Source organism: Odocoileus virginianus, chromosome 16 (genome assembly GCF_023699985.2).
Source record: "Odocoileus virginianus isolate 20LAN1187 ecotype Illinois chromosome 16, Ovbor_1.2, whole genome shotgun sequence".
NCBI classification, from domain to species: Eukaryota; Metazoa; Chordata; class Mammalia; order Artiodactyla; family Cervidae; genus Odocoileus; species Odocoileus virginianus.
In genome coordinates this window covers 34,737,228-34,748,257 of record NC_069689.1, presented here as the reverse complement: position 1 = coordinate 34,748,257, position 11,030 = coordinate 34,737,228, and the positions used below count along the sequence as shown (strand labels likewise).

Below are 11,030 nucleotides of genomic sequence, written 5' to 3'. Positions count from 1 at the left end.
GTTGAGTACTCACTTAGAATTTCTGTGATGTGGACAAGAGGAAGCCAGTTTTAAAACACTTAACTGAATCTAGGGGAGTCAGGGCAATATGTAGAAGACATTCTAGGCCTCAGATGGGAATCCAGGCTTGCTGGTGCCCCATCTCTTATCACTTTCCCGCATCCTCCCACATACACCCTGACTTAATCTTTCAGCAGAGGCAGGCCAGGCCTCCTCCTTCGTTCTCTGGTTTAATAACTTGCATCTCAGCAAGATTCATTTCCCCATGTTGGTGAGTCTCAATATCATAGACAAAACCAACATATACAATCACTCGCTATCCATGCATTATTCCTCTTCAGTCTTCATTGGTTAATATATTTGATTCATTTACTAATAATTGGCAGCTTTAACAACAGATTCTTGGGGGGAAATACAAATTAAATTTTGGTTCTAGATTTCATATTGAATCCTGATTGAATAAAAATTCTGTTTTATGTACTTAGGAAAAGCACTACTAGAATTTCATTTTGCAGAATATATCCAAGTAATAGCTTAATTAAGTGCATATAAACTGACTCATTTCAGAAATATCAGAAAAACAAAAAGACACACAGAAAAAAATTAAATCAGTAAGTAGAAATTGTTTTCAATTGATACATATATAATAAACATTAACTACTCATAACTTGAAAAATAATATCAGAAACTAAAAGTAAGCAACTCATCTATAGAATATTTCTTTATTTAAGATAAGGCACTTAACAAGCTTCCACTGCTTTTTGCCTACCTCCCCACACCCCCACCCTTCATCATTTGTTAACTTAATGTGAATGTTTAGTTTCACCTATTTGAAGGTAAAACATTATTTTGAACGTTTGGTGCTTTCTCTTCAGAATCATTTTGAACTTTCTGTTGTGCATTATAATTATAGCTACAATAATTTTCTTGACCTCTGTTTAGCTGAAGAAAAATGTCCAACTGAAGATAATTCTAGTTTCACTTAAACAGTTAGTGTTGCTACCCTATGACCACTTCATTCTTTGATTCTTAGTTCTCATTCTTTTCTCAGTTTTCATGTTCAGGCATACCCTGTTTTATTGGGCTTCATAGATACTATGTTTTCACAGATTCAAGGTTTCCAGCAACCCTATGTAGACTAAGTCTCTAGGCACTATTTTTCCAACAGCATTTTCTCATTTTGTGACCCTGTGCCACATTTTGATAATTCTGGCAATATTTCACATTTTCATTATTGTGTATTTGTTATAGTGATCTGTGGTCAGTGATCTTTGATATTTACTAATGCGATTGCTTTGGGGCACCACAAACTGTGCTCATATGAGACAGACAGTGAACTTAATTGATACATGTTGTTTGAATTTGGACTGCCTACTCATCAGCCATCTTCCCGTCTCTTTTCCTCTCCTCTTGCCTCTCTATTCCCTGAAACACAGCAATATTGACATTAGGTCAGTAAATAATCCTACAATGTCCTCCTAAGTGTTCAAGTGACAGGGAGAGGGGCAAGTCTCTCACTTTAAATCAAAAGCTGCAAATGATTAAGCTTGGTGAGGGAGGGACAATACAAGGATTAGGCCTAAAGCTAGGTCTCTCATGCTAAACAGTTAGCCAAGTTGTGCTTGCAAAAGAGAAGTTCCTGAAAGAAATTAAAAGTGCTATCCAGTGAACACACAAATGTACGAAAGACTGCTGATATGGAGAAAGTTGTAGTGGTCCGGGCAGATGATCAAATCAGCCACAACATCCCATTAAACCAAAGCCTAATCTACAGCAAGGCTCTAACTCTTCTTCAATCCTAGGAAGGCTGAGAGAGGTGAGGAAGCTGCAGAAGAAAAGTCTGAATAAAGCTAGCAGCAAGTGGTTCGCAAGTTTCAAAGAAAGAAGCCATCTCCATGACACAGAAAGGCAAAGTAAAGCAGCGGGTGCTGCTATAGAAACTGCAGCAAGTCGTTCAGAAGATCTAGCTAAGATAATGGATAAAGGAGGCTACACTGAACAATAGATTTTCAGTGATGATGAGACAGTCTTACACTGGAAGAAGATGCCATCTAGGACTTTCCTAGTTAGAGAGGAGAAATCAATGCCTGGCTTCAAACTTCAAAAGACTAGCCGACTCTCTTGCTAGGGGCTAATGCAGCTGGTGACTTTAAGTTGAAACCAATGCTCATTTGCCATTCTGATAATCTTAGGGTCCTTAACAATTATGCCAAGTATACTCTGCTTATGCCCTCTAAATGGAACAACAAAGCCTGGATTACAGCATATCTGTTTACAACGTAGTTTACTGAATATTTTAAGACCACTGGTGAGAACTACAGCTCAGACAAAAGATTTCTTTCAAAATACTACTGCTCCACCTGATCATTCAAGAGCTCTGATGGAGATGTATCATAAGATTCATGTTGTTTTGATACCTGCTAACATAAAATCTATTCTTCAACCCATTCATCAAGGAATGATTTCAATTTCAAGACTTATTTAAGAAATATATTTTGTAAGGCTATTAGCTGTCATAGTGATTCCTTAATCAATCTGGGTGAAGTAAATTAAAAATCTTCTCTAAAATTTCACAATTTTAGGTACCATTAAGAACATTCACAGTTCATGGGAAGAGGTCAAAATATCAGCGTTTAAAAGAATTTAGAAGTTGATTCCACCCTACATAGATGACTTTGAGATGTTTAAGACTTCAGTGGAGGAAGTCACTGCAAATGTGGTGAAAATAGCAAGAAAACCAGAATTTGAAGTGGAGCCTGAAGAAGTGAATAGCTAAAATCTTGTGATAAAACTTTAAGGGAAAAGGAGTTCCTTCTTACAGATGAACAGAGTAATTTCATGAGATGGACTCTTCTCTTGTTGAAGATGCTATGAAGACTGTTAAAATGACAGCAAAAGCTACAGAATATTACATAAACTTAGTTGATAAAACAGTGGCAGAGTTTGATGGGACTGACTCCAACTTCAAAAGAAGTTCTACTGTGGGTAAAATGCTATCAAATAGCATTGCATGCTACAGAGAAATCATTCATAAAAGAAAGTGTCAACTGATTAGGCACACTTCACCACCATTTTATTTGAAGAAACTGACACAGTCACCCTAATCTTCCCCAACCACCACCCTTATCAATCATCAGCCATCAACATCAAGGCAAGACCCACCACTAGCAAAAAGATTACATCTTGCTGAAGGCTCACATGATGGTTAACAGTATTTTTTTACCAATAAAGTAGCTTTGACTTAAGATATGAACATTGTTTTAGACATACTGCACACTTATTAGACTATAGTCTATAACTTTTATATGCAACTGGGAACCAAAAAATTCATGTGACATTCACACTATTGTGATATTCACTTTATTGTGGTGGTCTGGAACTGAACACACAAGATCTCTGAGGCACACCTTTGGAAGATTTTTTTTAGTAAGATTATATGAATTAGTAGATTTTCTTTCGTATATCTCTGGTATACATCTTAATTTTGTGCACAGGAGGATAGTACACACAGTCAGTGGTGTTACAATAATTACAGTTATTGTAATTAAAAGCCCTTGGAAGATGCCAATGATATACAGGTTATATGAATTGTAGGAAAAAGTAAAGCTAAATACTCTTATACTCAATTAACTTGGCAGTTATTTGAAAGACTAATTTGTGTAGGACTTTCTAGGATTTGGAGAGATAATAGCTGAATGAACAAGTACATAACAAATGTGTTATGTGATGATCCTTAAATGCTTATGCAAAAAATGGAAATGTAGACCTTGATCCATTTCTAATAAGTCTTTGTAAAATCTTTGATTCAAAACATAATTTATTCTATGAAGAACTTAGGAAAGAACAGAAATAGAGTCACAGATGTAGAAAGCAAGCTTACAGTTACCAAGGGAGGAAGAGGGGAGGCCAGGAGGGATAAACTGGGAGGTTGGGACCTTGACAGATATACACCACTATATAGATAAACTAGATGACTAGGGAGAACCTACTGTATAACACACGGAACTCCACTCAGGTTTCTGTAACGACCTATATGGTAACAGAATCTGAAAAGAAGTGGGCATATGTGTGTGTATATATACATATATATATATATATATATATATATATATATGACTGATTTACTTTGCTGTCCAGCAAAAACTGACACAATACTAAATATACTCCAATAAAAATCAATTAAAACAAAACAAAAAAACAAATACAAACTTAGGAGAAATAGGGACTACACTGAATACTAAAGGGAGCAAATAGATTTAGCTGCCTCACATAACCATTGACCACATATATGGAGAATGTTTGTGTAGATTTTTTAAGTTATGTGAGTTGATCTGACTCTTAACTAGGGACACATCATTATTTTAATGTAATCAAACGAAGGACAAAATTTCCTTATGATGAGATTTTCTGCTGTCCTGAATTTCTTGGGAAATAAATGTGATTGTGTCATCTTTCTAATTAAAAATGTCAAGGAATGCCCTGGTAGTCCAGTGGTTGTAACCCTGCACTTCCACTGTCAGGGAGGGTGGCCGGCTTTGATCCCACAAACTGTGTGGTGTGGCAAAAAAAAAAAAAAAAAAAATTCAAGAAGCCTTATCTAGTAATCCAAACAACACTGCCAGTACAGACAGTTCAGTCAGGTATTTTAGGACTGAGAGTAGATTCCAGATCCAAATGATACAATTATTTAGTCAGCATATCTATACCAAACAGATTAATTGTAATTTTCTTCTTTGTAAATACAATCATGGATAAAAGGCATATAGAAAAATTAAGCTTTTAAATATAGATGAAGAAAAAGAATTGCTGAGAAGTCCATTTTTGCCCAACCACTTGAGTAAATAAATTTTCAGGAAGACAAAAGCATAATTATGATAACATCATGGATTCACAAATTGTCCTTTTTATGAAGAACTCAAAGATAATTAATGGTGCAGACAACATTAAAGAAATAAAAATCTGCTCACATGAGGTGTTGTAATTGGAAATTTTGTTAAAATTGGAGGTTCTAACCTTCTGGACAACAATGCTAAAGTTTTGCTTTTGTGCAACCCAAATAATTACTGTGTCTTAAAACACCTGATCACTTTATTCCTTTAGAAATCATGTGAGAGACTTATTATGCCTATTATAAGAGGAAGGAGGAGAAGACAAAAACAGGTGAAGAATATGCCCAACTATCAAAAAGGACTGAGAAGGTAGTATTTTCCTAGCATAAGGTACCAATGCTCAAATAAAGCTGGTATTTTGGAGTCAACCGAGAAATCAGTCAACAAGTGTAGCTTGAATACCTTCTTTCTTTCCTAGAGGTGTAAAAGGATGCCATGTGGGTTCCTCCAGCTTTGGAAGAACTCCAGAGAAATATCTCACCAAAGTTTCATGGCAGATAGGGGGCCAAATGCATCCTGGATAATACACTTGTGGTGTGTTAAGAAGGTGTTAAAGAGCCAAAGAAAAGTCATTTTCAGATTTCTCTGAGCCAAATTTCTTTGGGAAAAAAAAAAAAAAAACTCACAAAAGATAAAAAGTCAAACCTGACAGATTCCAGATGAGGCTTAAAATTTTAGTATACCCAACCTGTACCCACACCGTTTCACATCTTAATAGAGATAAAGCTGTCCTATGTTAGCCTCTCCTTACCTATAGAAAGCAACACATCTTCCTAGAGAATGAATAGGGGGCTGGAAATGCATCTGAAGAAAAAAAAAAGTGAAGGGACTCAACTAAGGAGTAAAGCTACTTGGCATAGACTGGGCTTCTGACACCACGATGGTGTACTGGAAATCATGAGGCGGTCTTGCAGTATTTTGAGTATGTGCAAGATGAAAGATTCTTAGAAAATTCCCCACTGAGGAATACAGAGGGTACATATCAAAGGTTTACTGGCACTGACCACAGACACACTCTGACACTGCAGCCCTCACACAGCTGTTTAAAATGAGAGAGGAGAAACATGGAAGAGAGAAACAGGAGACACGCTTTTGGAAAGCACAAAAGCCTCCAAACAGTTCCAATCTTAGAGTGTTATGATGTTAAAATATGAGGCACATTATCAGGAGATGAAAGTTCAAAGAGGCCTCAGCTTCATGTTGGATAAACAGGAACATATGCCCAGGCTCAGAAATATTTCAAATGTGTTGTGAAACTTCGCTCAGTTAGGAGAGAAATGTTAGAGTTCAACTGTGAAAAATTCAATTGCATATTTGAAAAAAGCAGGTGCTGGGAAAGACCACAAACTTTTCGAGTGTGTCAGCACCATACACCACAATAGCAAACAGAAGTGAAAATGCTATTAAGGCTTAGAAAGGTTTTCGGAATGATACATCAAATGAGTCCAAGTAGTAGTTACATGTCATTGTGGAAATGTATTCATCTGAGGGGAAAATAAAAATCAAAAAGAAGGAAGTTGCAACACTATAGATATCTCACAGTCAGCCTTTGTGGGTATTGTATAGAATCGAGGGAAATTTGTGCTGATGTCTCTATGTAATAGAAGTGAGAGATCTCTGTTGAGGGAGTTTAATTGAAAGGAAAAAACAATTTTACCCACAAAATCTAAGCCTAAAATTAGCTCACCAGAGAAGCCCTATTCCAAAGGAATTTTATTTGCTGATTTCTGAGTTGTGATAGCAGAGGAGAGGATGTACAGCTAATCAAAACTTTTTTCTTGGGACTTCCCTGGTGGTCCAGCAGCTAAGACGCTGCACTTCCAGGGAAGGGGGTCTGGGTTCAATTCCTGGTTAGGGAACTAGATCCCATGTAGTACAAACAGTTCACATGCCCCAACTCAACTAAGAGTTCACATGCACACTGCAACTCCAAGATCTTGTGCTGTCGCAACTAAGACCCAGTACAGCCAAATAAATAAATAAATGATTTTTAAAAGCACACAAAAAAACATAAATCTCTTCCTAATCTCATTATGGAAGAGGTTTGTTAATGTAGTTACTCCATTCCTGCATAGAAGAAGTAGCTTCTGTCTCTTTAGTTCCCACAAAACTGAGAACAGTATTCCTTGAATAGTGAAGAAATGCCAGATCATCTCAGCAACAACCCAGTACCAGCATGGAAAACAGAGGAAGAGTCCAGCCATTTCCGGAACCCAAGGGGAGGTCGATATTGGGGTGCAGAGCTGGCTTTGCTTCCAAGGTAAGCACTGTCACCTCTTCAAGTTCCAGTGCTTTCCTCCTCTGTCCCAGTCACACAAGGTCATCCTGCCAAGCCTTCCCCTGCCCCACCACCAAACCCAACATACTAAACTCTCGGCTTTTACTTATAAATCTTACGATTTGGAAATTGTCTTGAACAGTGTCCACAGAGAAATGGATGAGAATTATCACAACTGGAGCACTACTGATCAAAACTACTCCTCTTGCTCTGTGTCTTGCCTTGAAGTCTTGCAGTGCTTTCTGCAAATCTGGAAAAATAATCTGTGTTACTATGCCACTGGATCAGGGGGTTAAACTCCCAAACCTACACTGATATTGGTGGTGTCAAAGAAGTTAGAAGAGAAAGTAGTCTGACAGAGTAGCAGTATTAAGGGAAGCAGGTTAGAGACAATCACTCTTTTGAAATGTGCATTGTTCAATCAACAATACCATTTCCTTATTGCAGTGACCTTCTGCAATAAGGAGAAAAGTGGGAAACTCTGTTTTCCCACTAAATACTCTGGAGGAAAAAATTTAAATACAGTAAAAATGCAAACATACACACACACACCCATCATCATGCATGTCCATCTGCTAGAACTTATAACAAGTTATAAATGCTTATAACATGTCATTTCATTTCAGATTTTTAAAATATAGAGCATTTCAGATAAACCTGAAATAGTATTTGTTGCTCTGTTCCACTCCTCCCTCCCTCCTTCTTCAGATGCTATCATATTTGATTTGCTTCTAGGTCATTTTATGCATACATCTATGTATAAATAATACATGATATTGCCTTGCATGTTCTTTTAATTATTCATATATTCACTCATCTTGTACATATTCTTCAACTTGCTTTTTGTCACTCAACAAAGTGTTATATGAACTATGTATAAGCAGTTTGTTCACTTTAATTGTTAGGTAGCATTTCATTATATAATTGACCATACCATAATTTTTCCCATTCCCCTATTAGATATTTCCCATTTTCTACTATAACACACAATACTGCATGAATATCCTTATGGATATCTTATACATGTGCAAGGACTCTCCATGGATACTTAACATTTCCAAGTAGAATTGCTGGGTTGTAGGATTCAAGAACTTTCATCTTTACTACATCATGCCAATTGGTTCTCTAGAGGGTTATGTGAATTTACAGTCCCACCAGAAATGTTTGATAGTCCCTCTTTCTCTACATGCTCACCAACACTCTGTATTTATATTTTTAGACCATTTGCCAATCTGATGGGTATAAACTAAAATCTCCCAATTTTAATTTAAATTTCCTTAATGATTGCCAAGCTGGAAATTTTTTCATAATCATTGGCCATTTTGGTTTCCTATTTAGGGAGTTGTCTTTTCATGTATTTTATCCAGTTTTCTTTTGAGAGGTTTCCCCTTTTTTCATATTCATTTGGAGATCTTCATATATTCTGAATGCTAACATATCTCATATATGTTTATCTCCTCTCTATATGGTGTATTTTGGGGAGCTCCAAAATGACTGCAGATGGTGACTGCAGCCATGAAATTAAAAGACACTTGTTCCTTGGAAGAAAAGTTATGACCAGCCTAGACAGCATATTAAAAAACAGAGACATTACTTTGCCAACAAAGGTCCATCTAGTCAAAGCTGTGGTTTTCCCAGTAGTTATGTATGGATGTGAGAATTGGACTATAAAGAAAGCTGAGTGCCAAAGAACTGATGCTTTTGAACTGTGGTGTTGGAGAAGACTCTTGAGAGTCCCTTGGACTGCAAGAAGACCCAACCAGTTCATCCTAAAGGGAATCAGTCCTGAATATTCATTGGAAGGACTGATGCTGAAGCTGAAGCTCCAATACTTTGGCCACCTGATGGGAAGAACCCACTCATTGGAAAAGACCCTGATGCTGGGAAAGATTGAAGGTGGGAGGAGAAGGGGACGACAGAGGATGAGATGGTTGGATGGCATCACCGACTCGATGGACATGAGTTTGAGTAGACTCCGGGAGTTGGTGATGGACAGGGAGGCCTGGCGTGCTGCAGTCCATGGGGTCGCAAAAAGTCAGACGCAGCTGAGCGACTGAACTGAACTGATACGGTGTATGTTTTATAACTTTGTTGTGACTAGTCAGAAAGACATTTTTAATACTGACATATCAAGTTTTTTCTTAATGAATTATATTTTTCTGTTTCACCTAAAATATACTATATTGTAATTGCATATATAAGCATGTATGTGTAAAATATACAAAGAAAAATGTTTACATGTATACACACACACAACTATCACCCACAAATTCGCCTGCAGAAGTTTAACTCACCAAACTTATTGGATGGATCGTTTTCACTTAAAAATCTGTGCTATTCGAGTGGATCTGCTCTATTGCTCAGCAACTGTTTTTCACTTCAAACAGGGTGCCAAGCATATGAGGATGGCAGGACAGCATTCAGCAGCAGAGAGGGCTAAGAGCAACTCACAGCTCTGCCACTTACTATATTTGACTCTGACCTCACCATGCCTCAGTTTCCCTAACTGAAACACGGTTTCACTATGAAAACTATCACATAGATGCCTCTGTCTTGATGTTCTCCTGCACGAAAAAAGGTGAAAGTAAAGGCACTCTTCTAAGTCCTTTAATTAACTCATTGGATTCTTACAACAACATAACAAAGGGGGCACTATTATTATCTCCATTTTACACATGAGGAAACTGAGGAACAAGAAGGTAACTAACTTGATCAAGGCCCATATTTAACACACAGCAGAGGCAGGATTTTAACTTCCAGAACCCACGCTCTACAGCACTTCACTGTACTGCCTCCTAATAATTTTTCCTTAAGTAAATGAAGAAATCAATGTTAAACAGCCTACTGCTTCATCTATAGATATGCTCTAAAAATGGTCTTTATTTTCTATAAAGGCTATTCTAAATTTTTCACTTAAATCTAGACTTGAATATCTGCTTACAGGTGACCTTACATTACTGTGCCCAAATATCTTCTGTAAAACACTAAAGCCATGGAATCCATGAATTGTCTCTTATGACTGTTGGGAGGGAACTGCCTGGCAGTACGGTGGTTAAGACTCCATGCTTCCACTGCAGGGGGCATGGGTTTGATGTCTGGTCGGGGAACTAGGATGCCGCAAGTCACGCAGTGTGGCCAAAAACAAATAAATAAAAGTTCTTTAAAAATTGTCATATAGGGTTTTTGCTTTCTCCTACTCCTCCTTCAAAACACCTTTAAGGAACCTCACCTGCCTTAACTTTCACTTTCAAAGTTAGGACCTTCCAACAGGTGCACTTTCTCATTTTTTTCTCCTGATCTACAAATAAAGCACCTAGCATAGAGCCTGAAATAGAGTACATGTTGAGTAAATGACATTTTATTATTCAAATTCTCTGGTGTCAATGTGCAATAGGAAAATCACTTCCTCTTCATAGGCTGACTTGCATTTCTGCAGCAGAATCAGTGGGAGGTGGGTATAGGAACAGTGGGATGTTAAAGAAAGAAAGTTCATCTTCTTTCCAACAGAGAAAGAATTTCAGCTTCTTTCCCAAGGTAACATCTGTATTTATGTCAATGATCTTACCCACTTTTGCTTCTTCTAGTATCTTAATTTCTCTTTCAAGTTTTCAAACTTTTGTCCTCTTTCATTCTCTGTAACTATTTTATTGACTCTGAGACATTATCACTTGTAAAGAATAAAAAATGTTGCCATTAAACTAGGATAGAACACTTGATCACTCACCTATATCACTCTTGAGCCTACACAGAAAGGAAAACATAAGCAAATAAGTTGAATAAAATATTTCTAAAGCTTTGCAATCACAGGTTGATTCCTCCCATACTCAGGATTCTTGATGGTATTTTTCATACAATACTATACT

At 37.2% G+C, this 11,030-nt stretch overlaps 1 long non-coding RNA gene across 1 annotated transcript in view; it reads right to left on the bottom strand.

Moving 5' to 3' along the window:
- Positions 1 to 703: 703 nt before the first annotated feature.
- Positions 704 to 11,030, bottom strand: part of LOC139038726 (uncharacterized) — a 115,337-nt gene continuing 105,010 nt past the window's right edge. The window contains exons 5-6 of the long non-coding RNA XR_011491837.1: positions 7,287 to 7,417; positions 704 to 1,425 (exon numbers count right to left, since the gene is read on the bottom strand). This is a non-coding gene — a long non-coding RNA (uncharacterized lncRNA). The remainder of the gene's footprint in view (positions 1,426 to 7,286; positions 7,418 to 11,030) is intronic.